Source organism: Temnothorax longispinosus, chromosome 6, assembly GCF_030848805.1.
Source record: "Temnothorax longispinosus isolate EJ_2023e chromosome 6, Tlon_JGU_v1, whole genome shotgun sequence".
Taxonomy (NCBI): Eukaryota; Metazoa; Arthropoda; class Insecta; order Hymenoptera; family Formicidae; genus Temnothorax; species Temnothorax longispinosus.
In genome coordinates this window covers 9761129-9785542 of record NC_092363.1, presented here as the reverse complement: position 1 = coordinate 9785542, position 24414 = coordinate 9761129, and the positions used below count along the sequence as shown (strand labels likewise).

Here is a 24414-nt window from a genome sequence, read left to right as displayed (position 1 = left end):
ATTTGGTTAATATTTATTTGATTTAAGAAATGCAGATCTTGAGGCAAGATCTGATTGTCTTGAATCAACGAAATATTTACTATAAGTAAGTAACAATTCATTGCATTTCAATTCATGATTTTTCATTTTCTAGGAAATATTTATTTGTTCCAAAGAAAAATTGTATCTTGATTCAAATAAATATTTCTTTAGTACTATTAAACGAAATCATTTACTTGAATCAAGTCAAATCATAAGAGCCGTTATTGTTTTCATACAAGGGATTTTGTACAATCGTGAGACGGTTTGCATGAATTTTTGGAAGCCTTCTTTTTCCACCGTAGAGAATGGTACGTAAGTTATCCTTTGCGATCATATATAAGAGTTTATTAGTAATATCAGAAGCCTTCGATCCCCCGTCTAGAAGAGAAATAGAAGAGAAACGTAGTTTGCTTTGATATTTAGAATCAAACGCAACTAATTAAAAGGTGAGATTAAAATTAAAGTGTATTGCAAAAAAATAGCCTCTATGGTGAATATACGCTTAGATAAGTAGAATAAAAATAAAAATGTCTATATTTAATGTACCCAGTGAAAACAATCTAGTCAATGTTTCTGTACCATGAGTCGCAATGAAGCTTTAAAAGCCAAATAGTCTGTCAATGCTGTCTGTCTCAGGAAACTCCGGATCCCAAAAGCCTTAAAAAATTTATTATTTATATTATGTAACATAAAAAGTGATAATAAAATAAAATATTATACCGTCTGGTGTATTTGGTCGCTCATATTTGTATCGATGTCGCGAGCATTAATTCTTTCGTTTTTGTTCTTCTTCTTTCGATAATGACAAACTTTTATAATACTAAAAATGAAATATTATAATTACTTTTTTATGAGAAAAATATATTTACTTATTTATATTTATATTTATTTTATTTATATTTATATTTATTTTATTTACATATATTTATATTTTTTATTTATATTTATTTATTTATTTATATTTATTTATTTATATCCCATAACTATATTGTTAATATTGTTCTTACTTCTCTGCATTCCCAGCAATCCCAGCCGTTTAATTTTGCTCTGTCAGCTTTACATCGCATGTTAAGCTGATGCTCTGAAATGTCCTTTCTTAGAACTTATGTTAACTTTATCTTTTAATTTATTTTCCATTTGACATAATGAAAAATCCAAACGTTTTACAGGAATTTTCCTCTTGAGTTTTAAACAATTTTTTACTTTAGATGCAACACTTCTTTGCATAGGACTGGCTTCTATCACTTCATCTTCATCACTATGCAATATATTAGCTGCCTTATGTTTATCTATACTTGAGGACATCATCTTTTCATTATTCTCGACTGTATAAGATGCAAGTCGAGATTGTCTCATCATCAGTCCCTTCTTTAGAGATGGTGTAATTTTTGTAAAGAGCATCGATGGACTTGGTTGTTTATTTTCGTCGGTATTTGTGTTCAATTTAATAGGACTAATATCATCTAACTCCAATAATGGAATACTGTCGCTTTCATCCTTCGACATCATTTCATCCTTTGTTTTACAAGGTGTATCAACTGTCATTTAAGATGAAAAAAATGGTTACGAAATCCCATATACATATACATATAACAATTAATCGATAAATTAAGGTATTCCTTTTACGGAGGAGCGTATTTTGTAGGCGCTTAAGCAGGGCCTCAGCAAACTCTTGTATATTGCATTAAACTTATATAAAATCAAGTTATAATTGATTATTATGTTTAATTATAAGAAAAAAGTGAAAATATTATGTGTATTTAGAAATTTTTCATTTTTTGGTAAATTTTACTGTCAGAACAATATGGCAACGCTGCGCTTTTCAGGGCGCCGATTGTAAAATGTGAAGTTGATAACAAAAGTATCAATGTAAGTGTCAATTTCATTAATCAAAGAATATTGTGACATTTTCTTTTTATCAAAGAGAGATTTTATAATAATAATGAGTGATAAGAAATATAAACTATAACCTGTTATGTAAAATAAATTATTTATGCGTATCTATGTTTTACCTAACTGTTAATTTTTTTTTAATTAAAATTTTGATTTATATTTTTATATTTATATATTCATCTTTATCTTTATATTTATATTTTTATATTTGTATTTTTGTTTATATTTATATATTTTATTTATATTTTTTATGCGATAGATATATTTTTGGATTATTTTTCTTTTTTAAAACATAATAAATAGTTGATAATAAACCGTACGTGATGAACTGAAGTGTGACATGAGCGCACAGCTTGCAGCGTTGCCAAATAATTCCTTGAAAGTCGCCATTAAAAATATTCATCTATAAACCACAAAATACGTCCAAACCGGTCCGCGTACGTGCGAATTGTAATATGGCAATGGCAGTATGGCGAACGACGTAGGCGACGCTGGCGACGTAGGCATCAAATGCGTCGAAATAACTATTCGATATTCGGGATCTAGTATCGATACATATGGCACGCCGTTTTGCTATTTAATAAAAATTCTACCAAATTAAATTGATACTCAAAGAAAAGAAATTATTTTATGTCTAGACATATTTATAATTCATCGAATTATTATTAAGCTATTACATAATTGAAAATGCAGAATTAAAATTATGTCTAGACAAAATATTAATTCTGAATTTATTTTATGTTGTGACATAAAATTTTTTCGGGAATTAAAATTAAGCACATAATGGTAATTGCCGATTTTGTATTATGTACATAATTTTAATTCTAGAATTTGTATTATAAACATAATTTTAATTCTAGAATTTTTATGTACCTACATAATTTTAATTCTTGAATTTCAATTATGTACATAATTTTAATTCCCGAATTTTTATGCACATAATTTTAATTTTTGAATTTTTATGTACCTACATAATTTTAATTATTAAATTTCTATTATGTACATAATTTTAATTCTTGAATTTCCATTATGTACATAATTTTAATTCTTGAATTTTTATGTACATAATGAAATCAAGAATTAAAATTATGTACATAATAAAAATTCAAGAATTAAAATTATGTACATAATAAAAATTCAGGAATTAAAATTATGTACATAATGGAAATTCAAGAATTAAAATTATGTACATAATAAAAATTTAAGAATTAAAATTATGTACATAATTAAAATTCAGGAATAAAAATTATGTACATAATGGGAATTCTCAATAAATATTATGTCTTGACATAATAAAAATTTCTTTCAATTTAAAATTTTATATGAAAATTAGGATTGAAATAATAGTAGCACGTAATTCTAATTTTCAATTTTCATTATGTCATGGCATAAGTTTTATTCGCTGAAATTCTATTAACCATAACATAATTTTAATTCGTGAATTTTTATTATGTTGTAGCATAATTTTAATTTACTGAATTACTATGATAGTTTACATAATTTATATTTCTGCAATTATTATTATGTTACGACATAACAAAAATACATTAATATTATCTCATGACATAATAAAAATGAATTAAAATTATGTCTTGACATAAAAGTAATTCGACATATAAACTGTACCTTTCTCTATGTATGACACGCCGCACAGTGGGACGAACGCCTCATTTTTTGGTCATTTGCTTATAACTTCTACATTTTTCAATGAAATGACTTGAAACTTGACATAAATAATGTACGATTATTATACATTTAGTGTATAAAATCAAAATTATTTAATTAACAATTTTTCATAAAGTGCATAAATAATTTTTTTTATTTTTTAAATACTTTTTAGTTTTTTTTGAAGTCGGTTCTATTAAAAAAAAATTTTTTTTATTTTATACTTTTTTAGTGCTTCATTAAATTAATATAAATAATTATTATCGCATATTTCCTTACTGCTCCGTACCCTGATGTTTTAGTTGTGAGTTTTATAATAGAAAAGGAACTGTTTTTCTTGCTTCTCACATCTATTTCTTAAACTTAATCATCATCTACATCATTATCGCTGAAATATAATAAACATTTTGCATCTTCAGTTAATTCTTTCTTTTTATGTCCCATAATTTTTCACAAATTAGATATTATTGGATCTGAAGCAATTATCAAATTATTAAAAATATCTTCATTATTTTGTATTCGCGACATTTTTCGCGAATGATTTTCTCTATATTTTCTAAAATATTTATGGTTTGCTTCCAGAGCATCTTCAGATAATTGTCCTATTGATACGATAGCATTTTTTATAATATCACTGCCATGAATCAATAATTTGTGAACTGAGACTGGCATGTAGTACCATGGGTATAATGATACAAATAATTTGGCAGTTCTAAAAGCATAGGATTCGAATTCCAACACGTTAATCCTATTACCGCTAGCGATTACTTGCAACAAAACTCCAAATCTAGTTATTAAATTCTTATCTAAACCTGTAATGGCAGCTGATAATTCTGGATTAGCAAAAAATTTTTTGGCTGTGTTGCCATCATTGGATGTACCTTTTCCTTGTTTCACGAAGTCTATCAAGAGACCTGCTTTTGTTCTGAAGGCAGTCTGTATCTCTCTTTTTCTTTGCTCGACTTTTCGTTTATGACTCTCATTCCTCGCTGACCAACATTTGATATTAATTTTATACAAAATATGTAATAAGCATTCGAAACAGCGAATCCAACAATGTAACCGTAATTGTAATGTAATTGTAATCGTAACGGCTAGCTATCCATTTTGACTTCAAATTCTTCGTGAAATTTATGAATTTTCGTTTCAATGGTTCCAACGCGATTTTGGGTAATTCAGTATCAATACATGATATTATGTGGCTTATTAAAGCCTCATAATTTGATAAATCAAGATTATTTGCACGCATACAATTAAAAAGTTGACGATTTGTTCGGAAATTTTCCATTTTGCGAGCGTGTTAAAGTATAATCTTCTATATATTTTATATATTCTATATATTTTTCACTGTATCCTGAAAAGGACGCAAAGTGAATTGTATAAAGCAACGACGAAAACTTCGACAAAAACAATCAAAACTTTCAAAATTAAAAAGTCTTTAATCAACTACTGATCGAGAAAGACTGACGAAAAGTTCTTATCTCCGCTGTTTTTATTTCCTCCCCCTCCCTTCCCCTCCTCCCCCCTCCCCTCCCCCTTCTTCTCCCCCCTCGAGGAGAACAAATAATTTAACGTAGAGCAATCTTATTGGCCCATGAATTTACAGAATGCGCAGTACTCCAAATACATTTATCCAATAATATTTATCATATTGCTATTATATTAATTAATGTAATTAATTGTTATAAAATATAAATGAAATTAATCGTTATAAAATAGCAATAATTAAACAAATTATATATCCCCCTTCGTCTTTCTTTTATGAGAAAATAGACATCCATATTCACTCGACATGATTGAACGTCGTCCATTGAGCTATTCATGGACGACGTTCGACCATGTCGAGTGAACTTTGAGGTCAATTATCTCAAAAAGAGGGACGAAAGGGGATGAATGATCATATATGGCCAAAAACTAGACACTTTGCCTTATCAAATGGCGCAGAGCAAACCTTAATCCATTCTAATCCACAAACTTTCTTCCTGTTTGAATATTGAAGTAAGAAAATTTTAATAGTCGAATATGTCGTGAATATTTATTAATATATAATAGTACTCAAATGACATAAAACTAAAATAAATATGTTTTTTGAACCCTAATAAATAAGTTCTGATAGGCATTTAACTTATATTCGCAGTTATACTTTCGGCGGAGACTTTAGAAAGTAACCTATCGAATTACTAGAATTTCAGTATTCACGAAAATGTTATACTTTATCAGATCATTTTGAGGAAATAACAAAGGATAAAATCAATTATAAGTACATTTATTTATAGTTTAGGATATATATTAACATAAAATCTCGTCAAAATTTGAATTATACGTTTTTCATTTTTTCGTCCAATATATCCGGTTTTTGATGGATTCGCCCCACTGTGCGCCGTTTTGCTATTTATTCATAAAATTTTTATTTTGAATTAATTTTACGTGAATACATAATTTTAATTCATTTTTATTATGTTATGACATAATAAAAATAGTTCCGAAAAACTATCTACTTCAGTTTAAATCAATTACAGAATTTTTATTTTAGATTAAAAAATCTTATTAATAAATAGCAAAACGGCGTGCCATAGATACATGTAAATATCGTTGGCTGATTATCGATATTTTATACCGATATTTTAGCTACAAAGTATCGATATTCGCAATCTTGATACAGTATCGCACATCCCTAAGCGACGACGATGACGACGAATCGCGGTCCCGTCGGCACCAAAGTGCCGCAAACGTCACCGGTCATGGTAACAAATATTTACTTTTTCTAAGAAAATATTTGCTCAAATCAAAGATATATTTCTTTGTGATCAGTAAACAAATATTTAATGACCACAAAAACCATTCGTTCAAAATTAAAAAATATTTACTTAATCTAAGATCATTTTTGCTTAAATCAAAGTGTTAGCATTTTAAAATTATCAGTATACTGTCGCCGGAAGCAAGAATGTCCGTAACTACAATTTAATTTTTATGATAATATTCATGTAAAGTTCAGAAGTTTATCATTTACCGAAATCAAGTTCGTTTTCAATTTAAGTCTTAAACGTATATGATCAAAATATATAGATTTTATGGAAAATTTATTGAAAATTTATGGAAAATATAAACATAATTTGGTTAATATTTATTTGATTTAAGAAATGCAGATCTTGAGGCAAGATCTGATTGTCTTGAATCAACGAAATATTTACTATAAGTAAGTAACAATTCATTGCATTTCAATTCATGATTTTTCATTTTCTAGAAAATATTTATTTGTTCCAAAGAAAAATTGTATCTTGATTCAAATAAATAATTTTTTAGTACTATTGAACGAAATCATTTACTTGAATCAAGTCAAATTTCGTTAATTGTAATAAATTTTTTTTCAGTGCAATAGGAACAGGAAATAACCAAAAAATCGTTAATTACAACCTAAAAAATTCGAATGCTATGATTGGTTGGCAACAGGCAATAGGCACAGAATTTCCAACGTGACGGAAACTCTGTGTCTATTGCCTGTTTTTTTTAGCATGCCCGCTCATATTGCTACATTTCGTCGGTATGACAGGCTTCCTCTTAACCCCTTAAGTCCCGCCGTCGACCGGGTATGACGCGCGCGGCGGGCGGCTCGCCGTTTCGCAGCGACGACGATGACGACGAATCGCGGTCCCGTCGGCGCAAACGTCACCGGTCATGGTAGCCCGCCGCGCCGGCACGATCGTGGCCGCGCCGAAACACCGTGGAGTCACGCACAACACGCACCTCGCCGCGGGGGCATATATGTTATAATTTGACATATTATCACGCCGCGTACGCGTGATCTCAGCGCGCAAACATTATGAGAAAGTAATACATTTTCTGTTCGTACTTAAAGAATTTGAAAAACTGATGTCATCTTTTTATATTGCGAGTCATTAAAATTAAGAAAATTTAATATAAGATTGCTTTCTTAACTTAATTAGGTTTTCTCATAGAAAATGCTTTGCGTGTACGAAAACATTATCCGCAATTGCGAATAGATACCATCAGCATCCGATGCGGACAGATAGAAACAGATAGGTACCGATTGAGAAGTAAAAGAAAATATGGTATATAAGATAAGATCCTATCTGTATCTACCCGAGTAGAAATTTCAGTTACTGTCTGAACAGGTCCAGATCAGGTGTGCCATAATACATAATCTGGCCCTGGTAAAGTCACCTGGCATGGTCCTGACAAGATGTGTAACGCATTGCATGTTCAGGACCGGATTTCATTTACCTAATAAGGACCATGTCAGGCGAATGAATGAAAACCCTTCACCCGACATAAAAAAATTTGTTTATTTTGAAATTTTATTACTATTTTTTAACTAAATTTGTTTCTTAGATGCAGTCTATGATTATAAATATTTTCTGTATTTGAAAAAAACACCTACCTTGGTGGGATTCGAACTCGGGACCTCTGGATCGTGAGCCAACTGCCTTACGTGGTAGACTACTTCTTAATTTAATGTAAGTGTTATATATAGTCTACATATATATGTCATAACCAGCGCAAATATATAATTTTTCAAAAATCATCTTAAGAAACAAATTTAATTTAAAAAGAGTAATAAAATTTTGAATTGGCTATATGATATAATATTATATTAATATTATATGATGAAAGAAGACGAATTGTACTTCCTACAATAATAATATTAGTCAAATAAAAAAGGCCTTCAATGTTTTATTATAGATATTATATTAATAATATCAGATTAATTATAATTATTAATTAATTTTGATATGCGACCTTTGAAAATTTGTGTATTAAGGGATACTCAATAAGGTCCTGACTATTGCCTTATCAGGCTTGCCTGGTTATATATAACCAGGCATGCTTGATATGGCACCAGTCAGGACCTGATCTGGCATGCCGTAGTCAGGCATGCCTCATTCATATCTGATCAGGGCCGTACATGACAACAGGCACGCCTGAGTAAATTTCTACTATGCGATTTTTATACAGATAGGATCCTATCTTACATAACATATTTTCTTTCACCTCTCAATCGGTACCTATCTGTTTCTATCTGTCCGCATCGGATGCTGATGGTATCTATTCGCAATTGCGGATAATGTTTTCGTACACGCAAAGCATTTTCTATGAGAAAACCTAAGTTAAGAAAGCAATCTTATATTAGATTTTCTTAATTTTAATGACTCGTAATATAAAAAGATGACACCAGTTTTTTCAAATTCTTTAAGTACGAACCTATCTGTTTCTATCTGTCCGTATCGGAGTCTGACGATATCTGTTCGCAATTGAGGATAATGTTTGCGTACACGTGAGAGTGAGACGACGATAGAGCAAGAAAGCGAGAGAGCAAGAAAAACTACAGAGCGCGAGATCGTGCGCGCGCGAGAGAGAGAAAGTAGAGAAAGCAAATAATGAGATGTAAAAAGATGCTTACCTTTTTCTAATTTCGCAGCGACGACGACGAATCGCAATTCCGTCGGCGCCAGAGTGCCGCAAACTTCGCCGGCCATGCGGTAGCCCACCGTGGAGTCACACACAATACGCGCACCTCACACACACACTTATTTTACTTTTTCCTGAACTGAGAAACTGCGCTTTAAACTTTAACTGGATATATATTTTTTTTGTCACCGGACGGCATACGCGAAAAATCCGACAGTCTAATAAATAAAATATTGCTTAGCAACAGCACATAAAAACAGACTAGCGTATGTTCGGATACTCACCGATACATGCAGATAGAAAGTACTTTTGCAAATACGAATACTGCCATATAGCAACCAATAGCAATCGATTAAGATTATGAGCACAAGCGCTGAATTCGTTCGAAATACATTGCTCTTTAGCATCTTATCAAGTAGATAATTATGAGAAAAACGAATAAACACAAGACAAGATATCTTTTCACTCAATCGGAATTATCTCATAGATTCCAATAAAAAGAAATCATTAGATCATCCTATTGAATACAATGAATAGTATACTTAGAGAATGCATATAAAATCTAATAAGAACAATTTGTTACAAAATGACATGTTAAAGTCAAAATTCGTATCAGCAAATGCTTTTAATAACATCTAAAGGTATATCATCATAAACGTATCAGAAATGACCGATATATCCAACGTCATACTTAAAAATCTCAAAATTTGAAAATCCTGATAGAATCTTATAAATATTTTATATTGTGTCTGCAATGCCACATTAAATATCAACTAGTAAATGCCAATTGCTGCAGACCTATCTGGAAAATCTGCTTGATTCATATTAAAAGAGTAAATTTCTATCAGAATTCACTTAAATCGAAATCAATTGTCAAAGTCTCAATTTTGTTGTACTGATAAACCAGATGGAATCTGATAGACTTTCTATCGCTGTCTAGAAGTTTCTATCGGTCTTTTGCAACAGGGATATCTGTACCACATATCTGTCAAAGCTCGTTCTTTGAAACGGCTTCATAGATCGCAAAATCCTTTTACAGGAGTAAAGTTTAGGTACTAATAAAGGGTGGGATTGTAAAATAATTAGTAATAACTGAAAAAAATGTAAAAATGCCTAACGAGATATCTGTATCATATATCTGTCCTGGTTCGATTGCTGTGTACGAACCAGACAATGTAGCCAACTGCCCAACCCCGAAACTGCCCACAGCTGCGTGCGCCATCGCGCCATCTCTCGCAAGATCCGTGAACTACTGCTGTGACATGATTGCTGCTCAGCGTGAATATTTTTGTGAAAAATATACACGATCGTTTCAAAGCTCTCATTTTTATTCCAGGCTTTCAATCTCAATTTCAAAGGTACGTTATTGTTTGTGCACGTCTTCTGAAGGGTGGGAAAGTTTCATTTCGTACATATTACTTATACAACTGTTTATATTAGAAAATAAGGTTATGAGGTGACAGCATTTAAAAATTTTTTTCAATTATTACTAATTATTTGACAATCCCACCCTTCATTAGTATCTCTACTTTACTCCTGTAAAAGGATTTTGCGATCTGTAAAGCCGTTTCAAAATGAGACCTTTGACTGTAATTGTCGGTAATTTGAACGGCTTTAGCATCCCCTTAAGGGGATCCTATAGCGAAGGCCGAACTTCCTCGACGTCGGTAATGTCAACATTTCTAATCCTGTTTTCTATGTTATATATCTATATCTGTCCTTGTCTAACGAGAGGCATCTGTCTTTGTTCGATTGCTGCGCCATCTCTCGCTACACGCAATACTGCTTATCCTATCAACCTGAATGTGCTTTTGCTTAATGAAACTTCATTTTACAAAATCTTTTTTTCTAGACGTTGAATCTTAGTTTTATTTACACGATAATATTGTTCCTACATGTTGTCCCTACGTCGCCTTGGTGTCATTATATATATATATATATATATATATATATATATATATATATATATATATATATATAAACTGCAGTAATTTTGTTATTGTCGTCAGATGACAGTTGTATGTGCCCAAATTAGTAAAATTTTTAATTTTTTTTCGTTCCCGATATGAAATCGTATAACGCGATGTAGATTTTTGTGCGTACTTTAATTCTAGACCAAAAACTTGCAATTCTGTAAAGCCAATTCAAAGATTTCTTAAAATGAAAAAATGTCGGTAACTACCGCCACTATAGGATCCCCTTAAGGGGATGCTAAAGTGACTCAATTACCGACAATTACAGTCAAAGGTCTAATTTTGAAACGGCTTTATAGATCGCAAAATCCTTTTACAGGAGTAAAGTATAGGTACTAATGAAGGGTGGGAATGTAAAATAATTAGTAATAATTGAAAAAAATTAAAAATGCTGTTACCTTATTTTCTAATATAAACAGTTGTATAAGTAATATGTACGAAATGAAATGTTCCCACCCTTCAGAAGACGTGCACAAACAATAACGTACCTTTGAAATTGAGATTGAAAGCCTGGAATAAAAATGAGAGCTTCGAAGAAATTATAACCTATAACCATGTCTATCCTTGTCTATCATCATTGTCTATACAAGGACAGATATAGAATTCGGTCGGTAATACAAACGTCTTTAGGATCCCCTTAAGCGGGGAGCACACACTTCTGCATAACGCATAATGCGTAAACATAAGAAAATTGATTGGTCTATTTTCTTATGCACATGTGTATGGACCAATCAATTTTCTTATGCTTACGCATTATGCGTTATGCAGAAGTGTGTGCTCCCCGCTTTAACCTGCCGATTGACGTGAACAGCAATGGGACAATGATCGCTGCCCATTGTATCACGAATAGTAAAAGATTCACATAATGGAGCCAGATTAGACGAACAAATTGCCAGGTCTATTAATGTAGGTAGGCGAATTGGAATTCATAAGTTTGAACGGGGATTGGTCAAGGATATCAGCGACACAGGTACCCGCAGGGTTAGAGCCACCGCACAAGACTCTCGTATGGTCACGTAGCGTAACGTAACGTGAGTCAACGCACAAGAAACGTATCGGTTAGAGCCTCCGCACAAGCTCTCGTATGGTAACGTAACGTAGATCAACGCACAAGAAACGTATAACGCCGTAACGGCCGTAACCAGTTAATACGTTTTTTGTGCGTTGGCTCACGTTATGTTACGCTACGTGACCATACGAGAGTCTTGTGCGGTGGCTCTTAGTCCGCAGTAGGGGTGATGGGCGTTTAAATCTTCCATAAGGAGAAAGTTAATGTTATGTAACATTTAATTCACAATTTAGTACAAGTTATAAATAATATGTTTCAACTTCGAGTTATCTTCAACGACGCATGATAGATAAATTAAATAATGACACGTTCTCTGACGCTTACGTTCTCTCTGTTACGGTTGCGTGCGTAGTCGTATTCTATCTGCATGACTGCATGAGTAGGATACTCATCCTTTCCTAAAAGAACGAACCAACAAAAATTATTTGACCATCATATGGAGAACACAATGTCACAGTATAAGAAAGAACAGTAAGCTCACTCGGTGTCGGCACCTTTGATCTGATGACTAACAGATCGCCATATTGCTAGTCGTGCGCGGGCTTTAATTTGAAAGGCAATCGATACAATCAAAAAGAGATATATATCTATAAATAACAGTACTATATATACAGAAATACTATGAAAAGGTTGTATTAAATATTTACTTTTAATTAAAATACAATTTTATTGAAATCACTGTCCAAGTATACAATTATTATATCCAATAATTATCTAATTATATTAATGTTCTAATAAATCGTAATGTGCATCCATCCTCAATCAGTTATAAATTAAATACCATGTCCAATTCTTCTTTCTTCTTTAATCTGAGTTTATTGGCTGCGTTCAGCCGATACTCCGCTAGCCTAGCAATCGTGAGCAGTCGCTCGTTTCCTTTCCTTTTAATCCATTGGGTCAAAGGAGAGGAAACGAGCGAAAACGAGCGACTGCTCACGATTGCTAGGCTAGCGGAGTATCGGCTGAACGCACCCATTGTTGCACGTTGTGCAAATCTGAAAAAATATTTAGGAATATTGATTAATTAGCATAACAAATAAATAATAAATTATACAAGATTAAATGCGAAACAAACAGCGGATATTTTTAACAAACCATACATGTCCTGGATGAAAAAAGTCTAATAACAAATAATTATATTTTAAAAAGTTTATAAAGAATTTAGAAATTCTGCGAATTGTTTTTATAAATCGTGAGAAAATGTTCACCAGGAGTTTCAGCAGAGGTTACTTTCACCAGAGGTTACACTAGGGATTACTTTCTTGTATAAGTTTTTATTGTTTTGTTATTAATAAGTTTATTTGAAGATATATAGGTATTTATTATGGAACATATAAAGAATATATATAAAATATGTACCCGACAAGAACATATAGAAAATATATAAAGAACATATAAACAATATACAAAGAATATATAAAGTATCACATAACTTATAAAATAAAATTAAAAAATAAAAATGTTTTTGTTTGTGTGCGTATCTCTGAACAAATAGCAAATTATTGCATAGCACAAATAAAAGTTTAAATTATTACTTATGACATAAAATACATCACCCGATGAGAGAGAACATAAAGAATATATGAAGAACATAAACAATACATAAAAAATATATAAAGTATCACACAACTTATAAAATAAAATTAAAAAATAAAAATGTTTTTGTTTGTGTGCGTATCTCTGAACAAATAGCAAAATATTGCATAGCACAAATAAAAGTTTAAATTATTACTTATGACATAAAATAATAGGTTTTCTTTTACTCTTTTTATTCGTTTTCAAGTCTCTATTAGTAAATTTTAATATGTAATATATTCTCATTTTAATAAATAGTTTTAGCAAATAAATATTTGGAAAATTAGGACAAGGATGAGAGAACTGAATAATGGATATTTGCATAAACTTTTGCAGCACATTTGTTTGAGTAATAATATTAATATTTTCGAAAAATTTCATATGCAATTCTGTGATATAATTAACAAATACTGCACTTGGTACATATAAACTGCCAAACTTATCATCGTCTGTATTATTATACGTTTTAAAATAAGTGTATAAACGCGCTTCATCTAAATTACAATCTCTTTCGGCTAGTAAATGCACATGTATCACAAGAATGTTTAGCAAAAAGGCGACGCAATAAATATCCACAAATGTAAATAAGAACATTTTCTTCAGTTACTGGCAAATTACGATAATCATAATTATCTATATCTGAATTAATAAATGTTGTAGCTTGTGAAGGTGTTTGGAATATCACATTTTGTGTTTCTCTAACATTCTGACATTGAATTAATATTGATTTTTCATTAGCTGCGCAATTTCCGCTATCTGCTTTAATGTAATCAATAGAAAATAGTTTTTTAAAGCCATGATAAAATTGTATTGGTGTAGAATTAAATGCATTTCCACTTTGTTTACGTACGGCTCCAAAAAAGTTTTCCAAACTGTCTTGATTTAGTCGTCTAGTTAATAAATACTGAATAGGAGCTGATGATTGTTGCAAGTAATTCCATAACTGTAATACGGAATTAATTGTAACCATCCAACATCTAATTGATTTAATGGAATTTGTTATATTCTTTCCATCTTTTCTAATTACTTTTACGCCTTGCAAAAACTGTATTGTTTCATTGAGAAAAGTGACTTGCTTGTTTGTATTTGTGTATGCTTGTTTGTTAGAATTGCTGCTATAAATTTTCGAAGAATTTAAAATATCGAATAATTTGTTAAATATTCCTATAAAATCTGCTGTGAAAATAGCCGCCACATATAAGGAACCTAAATTTACATATGTGTTTATACCAGCCAAAAGTGAGTGGCTAAATATCTGTGCTGCATATTTAACTTTTATTTTGTCGAAATTATTTGGGTTAATATGGCTATCTGTCAATCTAGGAGCCGCTCTAAATTGTGCCTTTTTATCTATTATTTCTGATCGTCTACTGTAAAATATGGTTTTTTATCAGCAATATCTAGTAATCGGGTTAATTGATAAAAATTAGAGCCCATATCTGAAGACCAACAACTTTCAAACCAATGCTTCTTAGCTTTCTTAGCTTTTGGTCTAATTTTCAGTAAATCAGAAGCCTTCATTGTGGAGTTCAAAAAGAAATAAAACTTAATAGTTGTTTCCATGATTGACAGATGCCCTTAACCATAATTACTGCTACATTACATGCAGGCAACCGTGAACAATTCTGTGAACATCCTATGTCTTCAAATCCTATAACTTTGTCTGTTGTTATATTGTAAAATAAGTGTGCTTTTAAAGACGTTTCGTCTATACAAAGTATGCAGTATTTATTAATTTCTGACAAACCGTCAGTCTTCATTTTTAGGATTTGAAATACGTTCTCTTGTAATCCTGGACATATATAACAGTTTTGTGTAAATCTTTTTAGAGTTGCACAGCTAGGTAAACAAAATAATTTATTTGCTAAATCTCTATATACTTTAGGACTTGAAAAATATATAGATAAACAATGTTGTTTGAATGAAGTACTATCGTATCTTCTACCTTTTGCCTTCTTTTGAAAGAGACGTCCTTGCATTTTTAAAAATTCGGATGTTTGTTTTGGAAAATATTTGTCTAGTAACATATTTAATGTATTAATATCTTCTTTTTTTGCTTTTTTCGTTTGCTGTAATTCTAATTCCAAATTGGTTATCTTTCTTTTATATCCTCTTATCTGTTGATAAAGATGTACTTTTCGTGGAGTTGTAGAAGATAGTGACAAAGGCGTTTGTGTTTCTGATTCTGATACATCTGATACTTTTGCTATTGTTCTGTCTATACGCATTACATCCTGGTCCTTTTCATTCAATATATTCCTATCCAATACAGTATTTTCTTCTTGTGTATTTTCAATATTTAAGGTGTTTATGCGGTGTGTTTCTATATTTGAGCTACTTGAACTTGCTTCTTCATCTGTGAAATGATATTATATCATGTATAATGTTATTCTAATGTTATTGTAGTATTTGAAAATAACTTACCATTATTTCTCACAATACAACTTGGAATGGCATGTGGCTGCAATCTCGTTTTCTCATAATTTAAGAACATATTATTTGTAAAATGGAGTTTGCATACTCTATAACTATTATAAAGTTGTATGGCTGTCTTTGAAATCAATTCCTCTCGACCACAAGCTGATACCCACAATTTTGACTTTCAAGGAATAGCCTTTCTTAAGTTTTTATGTTTTCCAAATTTTTTTTTATGTACAAATAACAATTAAATTCATCATACTTGATATTGTATTAAATAGAAACGTAGGCAAATCATACTTTCATTAATTGTTTAACAACTGATTATAGAATATTATTTAAAAATAAAATTAAGCTCAACTTTAAATGAAAAGATAATTTTAACATAAGTCACATAATAAACTGACCTTTCTGTATCTTTTGGGAATCGAAACAAAGTTTATTTTATCACTCGTCTCTCACTACTTGCACTTTGGCAGCCTTTGAAGCAACAACGATATCCACCTTTTTCACTCATACTGATTTTACTATGCACTAACAAGGCTTTTACGGAACAATAAATAATAGCATAAGTGACTTTTTCCGGATTTAAGAAGGGGGTGGGGGTTTGGATTTTCCCTCGGGTGAGGGAATATAGGTGCTTTTTGTCCATGGACAACCTAGCACAAACAGTGTAAACCGTTCCCGTAAGGAATACTGGAACAAATGCTGTAAGCATACTAAATTATCTTGCCTGTTCCCTTAAGGAACTTAAAAATCAAATAAAGCAGATTCCAATTTTTATTTTTTATCAGCCTATACACGTCTATTTCCGCGAGATAACCCGCGGCTCTAAGATCTTCATCCAGTTTGATCCTAAGATCATCATATTCTTGGCACTGTAGCAGGACGTGCCTCAAGTCCTCGCATTCATATCCACAATCACATCGCTGGGTGTCAACATAATTCTTCCTAAACAACGATGAGCCCAAATTATAATGATTCGCTCTGATCCTATTGATGAGGGTCACGAAATATCTTTCTGCATTGATTTTGCTGAACCATGGCTTACGAGCCTTCTCGTCGTAGAACTTAGTGAAATAAAATATTCCCTTGTACGTAGAGTCCCGTTTAATAGAGGCCTGCGTAGCAAGCCAAGTTTCCTCTCTAGCCACCGCCATAAGGTCCCCGATTGGGACCTCAATATTTGTGTCCGGAGGCTCCAGTGCCGCCTCCCTAGCTAGTCCATCCGCCAGTTCATTCCCGGCAATTCCAATATGGGAGGGAATCCATATCAAAACGATTTTCATATCCAGCTCCCTCTTCAGTGAGTAAATGAGTAGCCTAGTCTCAACCGCGTATTTGCTCTTATGTACTGTTAAGAGGTTGTTACGGATTGCCAAGAGGGCCGATCTACAGTCTGACATGATAATTATGTGGTTGTTTCTTGTTTCCCGTGTGGCTCTCATAAGTTTTAACGAGGCATTAATAGCGAAAATCTCAGCAGTGTATGACGAGCATACTTTAGGAAGACTGATCTCATACGCAGTCTCTTGTCCTTCTATAGCAATACTTGCCCCAGTAGAGGGCCAGTCTGGGTTATATGAACCGTCCGTAAAAATAATCTCCGCCTCACTGTTTAATTGATATTTCGTAGTGATATCCCTGATCATCAGTTCGTCAGTATAATTATTATCTGATTTTTTGATCAGACCAAAAGAGTAATCAATCGTTGGAACAAACGTATGCGCCCCAAACTCACCATGAAAGACTTCGTGTTTCCTCGGGGGACCAATAAGAGGCTTGGAGGAAGCGCACTTCTTCCAGATCCTAGACATTAAGGATATCGCGTATGTCAGCTGTCGAAATCGTATTCGAATCTCGCTATCGTAGGTCTTCTGCATTCTTTCGCACAATTCATCCATATTATGAGCAATGGCTTTATATATAAAGTTCCTGGCCAGCATTTCCGTTCGGTCCTCAAGCAATCTAACCTTAGCCTCAGCGATGATGACGTTATTCGGGGTACTGTTGCGATATCCAAGAGCCGTCCTGATGCCCTTATATTGAGTCCTTTCGAGTTTCAGTTTAGAATTGGCATCCCTCGGGTGATAGACGAAGCTTCCATAGTCCGTAATCGAGCGGACAAGACTCTTTACTTGTATAACATCAATGCCGTATTAACCTCCATACCTTTCGAAATTCTGCACAAATACTGAACAACCGCATTGGCTCTATCGACTTTACCCCTCACTTCCCGGATCTGGTGGGAGAATCTAAGTCCGTTGTCAATCCATATGCCCAAGAATTTTGACTCCTCGCTGTTGAACACCTCACAGCCCTGAATAATAATGCTCTGAGTTTTGTCGTGTAATCCATATTTATTAAACTCGACTAGAACTGTCTTCTGAGGTTCCAGGTCAAGACCGATGGAACGTAATCTCTCGGCAACCAAGTTAACTGCTCGCTGCAATAGCTCCCGATTACGTTGTCTATTAGGACCGCGCACATATAGGCCGATATCATCGGCAAACTCACACGAGTCCACGCCTTCCGGCAGGTCAGAGCATATTTTCCTAGTGTAGAGAGAGTACAGAACCGGACTAAGAACCGCGCCCTGCGGGAGTCCCACATATACTAGTCGTTCCATGAATTCCTGTGAATTAACAATAAAGCGAACTAGTCTCCGGTATAGCCACTTACATATAAATCTGACAATACCCGTAGGACAATCAGACGCGATTAATGTCTCAATCATAATGCGGAAGTCGACGTTATCATAGGCAGATGAAACGTCGAGGAACGCAGCAAGCGTGTACTCACCCAAACACAACGAAGAACGGATGTCTGATACTATTTTAACAAGGTTATCTGCACAAGACTTTCCCCTGCGGAAGCCATTTTGAGATTGACTGTACTTATTTTCGCTCTCAGCCCACCATGTTAGACGCTCGTTGATCATGCGCTCACATGTCTTACCCACGCAGGAAGACAGAGAAATCGGGCGGACCTTTTCTTTGCCAGGTTTGTCGATGAATACCACCTGATAATGGAGCCACTCCTCTGGGAAAGAATCTGAGTACCATATGCAGTTAAACAATTCCAGTAAACAGGATAGTGCCGATTCGGGAAGTTCTTTAATTATTTTATACTCGATGCCGTCGAGGCCCGGAGCAGAGTTCTTCTTAATCATTGCAATGGCCCTGTCCAATTCAGGTCTCTGAAACGGCGAGCTCTGTGGAAAATCGTCTTGGCGCAGATCAATCGGAGGTGATGGGTCCGCCCCCACATACGGGGGAGCAAGTTTATCAATAGACTTCTTAATTTCCTCTTCCCTGTTTTTCGTATGCCAGCAGTTCCATCGGATCCTGTTTTTAGCATTTTTGAGAATCCTGATAGTATTCCAGACGTAGCTTAAACTGGTGAAACGGTTAATACCAGCGCAGAAATCTTCAAAACATTTTTTTTTTTTTAGGCAAATATTTTTCTAGCTACTGCACATGCACGCTTGTAGCTGACCCAAGAATTAATAGACTTACATCGCTTGAAAGTACTAAACGCCTTTTTCCTATCCCGTATAGTCTCATCACACTCCGCATCCCACTATCTGTGTTGTATTTTACGTTTTTTGGCCACACTGATATCGGGAGGATTAAATTCCTTTGTTCTGCCAGATGCAAGGTTCACCGATGATCTAAGTATATCAATAAATTTCCTATAATAAGCGCTAGAGTCCCCGGAAAAGGAGTCAATATGCGGTAAGAGGTTTGTCTTAACCGCACTGTCAACGAGTCCATGGAACTGGGACCAGTCAGTTTTTTTTGTTGAGATTCTATTCGAAACCTTTCTATACGGAAGGGTATCTCCGTCCATATTGAAGACTATCGGGTAGTGATCACTATCCCAGGAGTTCTCCAGCTGATTATATTCCATCTTATCCATCACACTAGATGTGCCAAATGCCAGGTCAATATTGGAGTCCCGTTGATTTCGTCGACCGGCTCTGGATTTTGTATCTGTATTGACGCAGATAAAACCCATATCAAGCATTGTATCGTGTAGAATTTCGCCGTCCTGGGAAGTGAGGTTGCAATTCCAAGCGGAGTTGTGGGCATTAAAATCGCCCAACACGATCGAGTCCGCAGAGCTAGGTACCTGTCCGGCCACCAATCTGACATCAGGCGATGTGATGGGTTCACGGGGGTGTCTATACACTGCCAGAATATTGCAGTTGTTATCCAGATTCCTAGTCTTAATACCAATACTATCGTATCCGAAGGGTGCATTGCTCAAAGCCGGTATGACATCGAATGCAATGTTCCTCCGAATAGAGATCGATACGCCGCCACTATTTAACAGGTTTCTACTCTGCACGGTGTTAAAACCTGAAAAATTAATTGTATTATTTTCCGTACATCTAGTCTCAGTCAGAATCACGATATCAAAATCCATAGCTCGCTTAGTTAGTTCATTTTTACTGGTCCCAAATTCACGGCAATTCCACAGTAGAAGTCTGAACGTTATGTCGAATAGCGAGGCCTAAGCCTCTCGTTCTCAAAAAGACCCGACCGATCAACTGATTCATATGCCTCTCTTACGTCAAGAGATTCACTCTGCATGGACTTACCCCTATCGCCAATGCGGTTCATCAATGCACGAAAATCCGAATTGTTTGATAAATGTAGCAGGAGCGGCCACATTTCCCTCATTTCATTAATAAAATCTTGTGGCACCTGTGCTAAACGTCCCGCCGACGAGCCCTCCCCCGTCGCCCGGGGCATGTCGGAGCCCGACCAGGAGGCACCATTCCTGGCCGAGGAGAACATAATACCTTGCTTGTTCTTATTAATTTCCTCTGAGCGTAAATCAAAACGCTTGTAGTATTCTTGACTAGAGCCATCCGAGGACACCCGGGATCTCCCTTGGGCCGGATCCGTCGATCGCCAAACAGGCTCCACGCGTCGGGACAGAGCTACCTCCATAGAACTCTGTTTACTCTGTCCAGCATTGTCACGGTTACGCGTGACTTCAGCGAAGAAGGCCGCCTTCGGGGGCGGCAAACTCGGCCAGACACCCACATCTCTCGAGATCTCCGACGAGGGGGCGGAAGGGCGATCGCCCCCCTCCACAATACGTCTAGCACTGAAAAAAGATATATTTCTATGAGCCATTACTGTTAAGTTTGTCTAGCGTGCTTGAATGAGCGACGCTGCATGCGCGCGCAGCCGACTCTCATGAGGATCCGTCTTGCCTTCCGCGAGCTTCCGAACTTCCGGCCTCACCGCAGCGCCAGTCTTGCTTCGACCGTGATCAGTGATGTGAATCCGGCCTGGTTTTTCGCGCATGCGCCCCCCTCCACTGCGCACACAGAGTGACGCTCGGTCTATCGGTGTGTCGGCAGCGCTCGGCAGTGCCGAGCGAGAGGGAGAATATTACTCTCTCCTTGTCGCTATCACTTAGCTCGCGCGCTCGACTGTCTATAATGCGACCGTTGGGCGCAAAAGTCTCGGGTCTTGGCGCGAAAGTGACGGGTTCGTCGAAGGAGGTTAGACGTTAGATATGTAACCTACACAAGGTAAGTTATAGCGTTTTTCATTGGCAGAACTGGTGCGCACTCAGTGCACATTAAAGCCGTTGTACACTGATTTAATCTCTAATATTTAAAGTAAAATGCAAATATTTCGACTGATAAAATACCCAGTACATATTTTACCAAATAGTGCAATAAAGAATATTGAGGATTTCATGATTTAACCCGTTTATATTAAACATACACATTACGTTGATTTGTGTACAACGGCTTTAATGTGCACTGAGTGCGCACCAGTTCTGCCAAAGAAAAACGCTATTAGTAAGTATAACACTTATTTATATATTTGTGCATGCTGCATGATGGATTCTGTTGGTCAAGGAGCTATTAAGAAACGTAGAAGTAGAGAATTTCAAAATGCTTGGCTAGATGAAAATATCTTTAAAGGATGGTTAGCTCCTCATTCTGCAGAAAATAAAGCGCTTTGTATTGCATGCAATAAAACTATCAGATGTTGCAGAACAAATTTAGTTGAACATTCACAAACGGTCAGACATATCGAGAACATAAAGTCTTGTAATTATAAGACTGCTGATAATATTGATACCGAAAATAGTTAAGTTTGTCACATAAAGATAACGTCAAACGCGCAGAAATTAAATTAGCAACTTTTTTTTCCGAGCATAATATAGCCTTTCAATGCGCGGATCATTTATCACCTTTGCTAAAAAACATTTTTAAAGATCCCAAAGTTCTGCAAGATTTTTCACTAGCTCGAAATAAGTGCGCAAATATTGTTAAAAATGTCACTGCAAAACGGGAAATTGAGACAGTAGTAAACCATTTAAAAACTTGTAAATTTTCTATTCTAATAGATGAGAGTACGGATATCTCAGATACTAAATTAATGTGCCTTTTTGTTCGATATGTATCACCTTCGAATAAAAAAATTACAACTCAATTATTAGAATTATTATTTTTAGATGCAAGAGATTGTTCCGCGAATAAAATTTTTGAAGAATTTAAAAAATGCTTAGAAGAAAAACATATACCTATAAAAAATATTGTTGGAATGGCATCCGATAATGCGTCAGTTATGATTGGACGCAAAAATTCTTTTATGAGTCGTCTTAAAGAAGAAGTTCCAAATTTAGTAACACTGAATTGTATTTGCCATTCATCCGCGATTGTAGCCAGTAAAGCTTGCAAAAAGTTACCTTCTTCTTGTGAAGATTTGATTAGAGGAGTTGCCACTTATATTTCGGGCAGTGCGAAGAGATGTGCAATATTGGGTAAATTCCAAGATTTTTTTCAAATTGAACGAAAAAAAATATTAAAATTGTCAGAAACTAGATGGCTTTGTTTACAAAAATGCGTTGTTAGACTCTTAGAAAATTGGGAAGTCTTGAAAAGTTATTTTTTGTTAGTAACAGTAGAAGATAAATTTAGTAAAATCCGCGGAAAATATATTACAATATTTAAATGATAATTCCATTAAAGCATATTTGTTGTTTCTCAAATACGCATTAAATTATTTTAATAATTTTAACGCACTATTTCAATCGCGTAACATTTTAATCCATAAATTATACGAAAGCAGTCAACAAGTAATTCGTCAATTAGCCGACAATTTTTTAAAGTACGACAATTTAGAAAATATTTCAATTTCAGATTTAGATAATAATGTACAACATATAGATAACATACGTATAGGACCGGAATGTAATAGTTTTTTAGAAACATTATCTTTGGAATGCGCGCAAGAAATTAAATTAAAATGTTTGGACTTTTATGTTACGGCAGTTCGAGAAATGCTAAAGCGTCTACCTTATAACAATGAATTTTTTAAACAGTTAAGTTTTCTAGATCCTAAAATTGCTCTTTATAAAGAAGGTAGAAATAAAATTAAATATTTTACTCATATTGCTAAGCAAGTAGAACATGTTAACATATCAGATTTAGCTTTCGAGTGGGACATATTACCATCAAGTTTTGACGAACAACAAAAAATACAGTTAGCTTCTTTACAAATAGATGAAATGTGGAATAATATATTACAATGTAAAAATTTTGACGGGAAAAAGTTGTTTCCAAATTTAGAATTATTAATTGAAGTAGTCCTTTGTTTTCCTCATTCCAATGCCGAGGTTGAAAAAATATTTTCTATTGTTACAGATGTAAAAAGTAAGAAAAGAAATCGATTGTGTAATAATACTCTTTCTTCAATTTGTGTAATTCGATCAAGTCTTCAAGCTAAAAACATTAATTGTATGAAGTTTGAACCTGACGCGAGGCATTTTGAACTGCATAATACGCAAAATTTATATAAAAACCAATGCACATCTGATAATGCTTAATATTTTTTGTATTATTTTGCATAATACTTTTGAATTTTTACATCTAGCTCATCTAACCTATATTTTCTTTCTGCACATTATTATTAATTTTTATTTTATTTTTCAGCGTTTAATTACTATACACATATTAAATGTTTATTTTGTTTTTCAGAGTTTATTTTTTATATATTATCTATATATTTTTAATAAAATATGTGATAAAAATGTGATAAAATAGTAATAAGTGTGTGATAAAAGCCAAAGATGCAATATTTTATTTTGTAAATTATTTTTTATTTCTGTTATTGAACATGTTTTAAAAATTTATTGTAACAGTTGATTACAAATAATTTTATTTTATTACTAAATGTGCTATTTTTTTGTATTAATTTGAAAAATTTTCTACTTATATTAATTTATTACAATATTTATAAAATATGTTTATTTTGTACTTTAGAAATGTATTTTTTTTTTTTTTTAATGAAAACTGGTAAGGTTTTTGGCAGTTTTCCTTACCCTTGCAACAAA

General features: G+C 33.7%; 1 protein-coding gene and 1 pseudogene across 1 annotated transcript in view; both read right to left on the bottom strand.

Moving 5' to 3' along the window:
* LOC139814518 (uncharacterized) overlaps nt 1-9539 on the bottom strand; it is a 52508-nt gene extending 42969 nt beyond the window's left edge. Inside the window, exon 1 of the mRNA XM_071780827.1 lies at nt 8999-9539. The gene's annotated coding sequence lies outside the window, so the exon portion shown is untranslated. The remainder of the gene's footprint in view (nt 1-8998) is intronic.
* On the bottom strand, nt 620-9074 carry LOC139814900 (uncharacterized; annotated as a pseudogene).
* Nucleotides 9540-24414: the final 14875 nt, after the last annotated feature.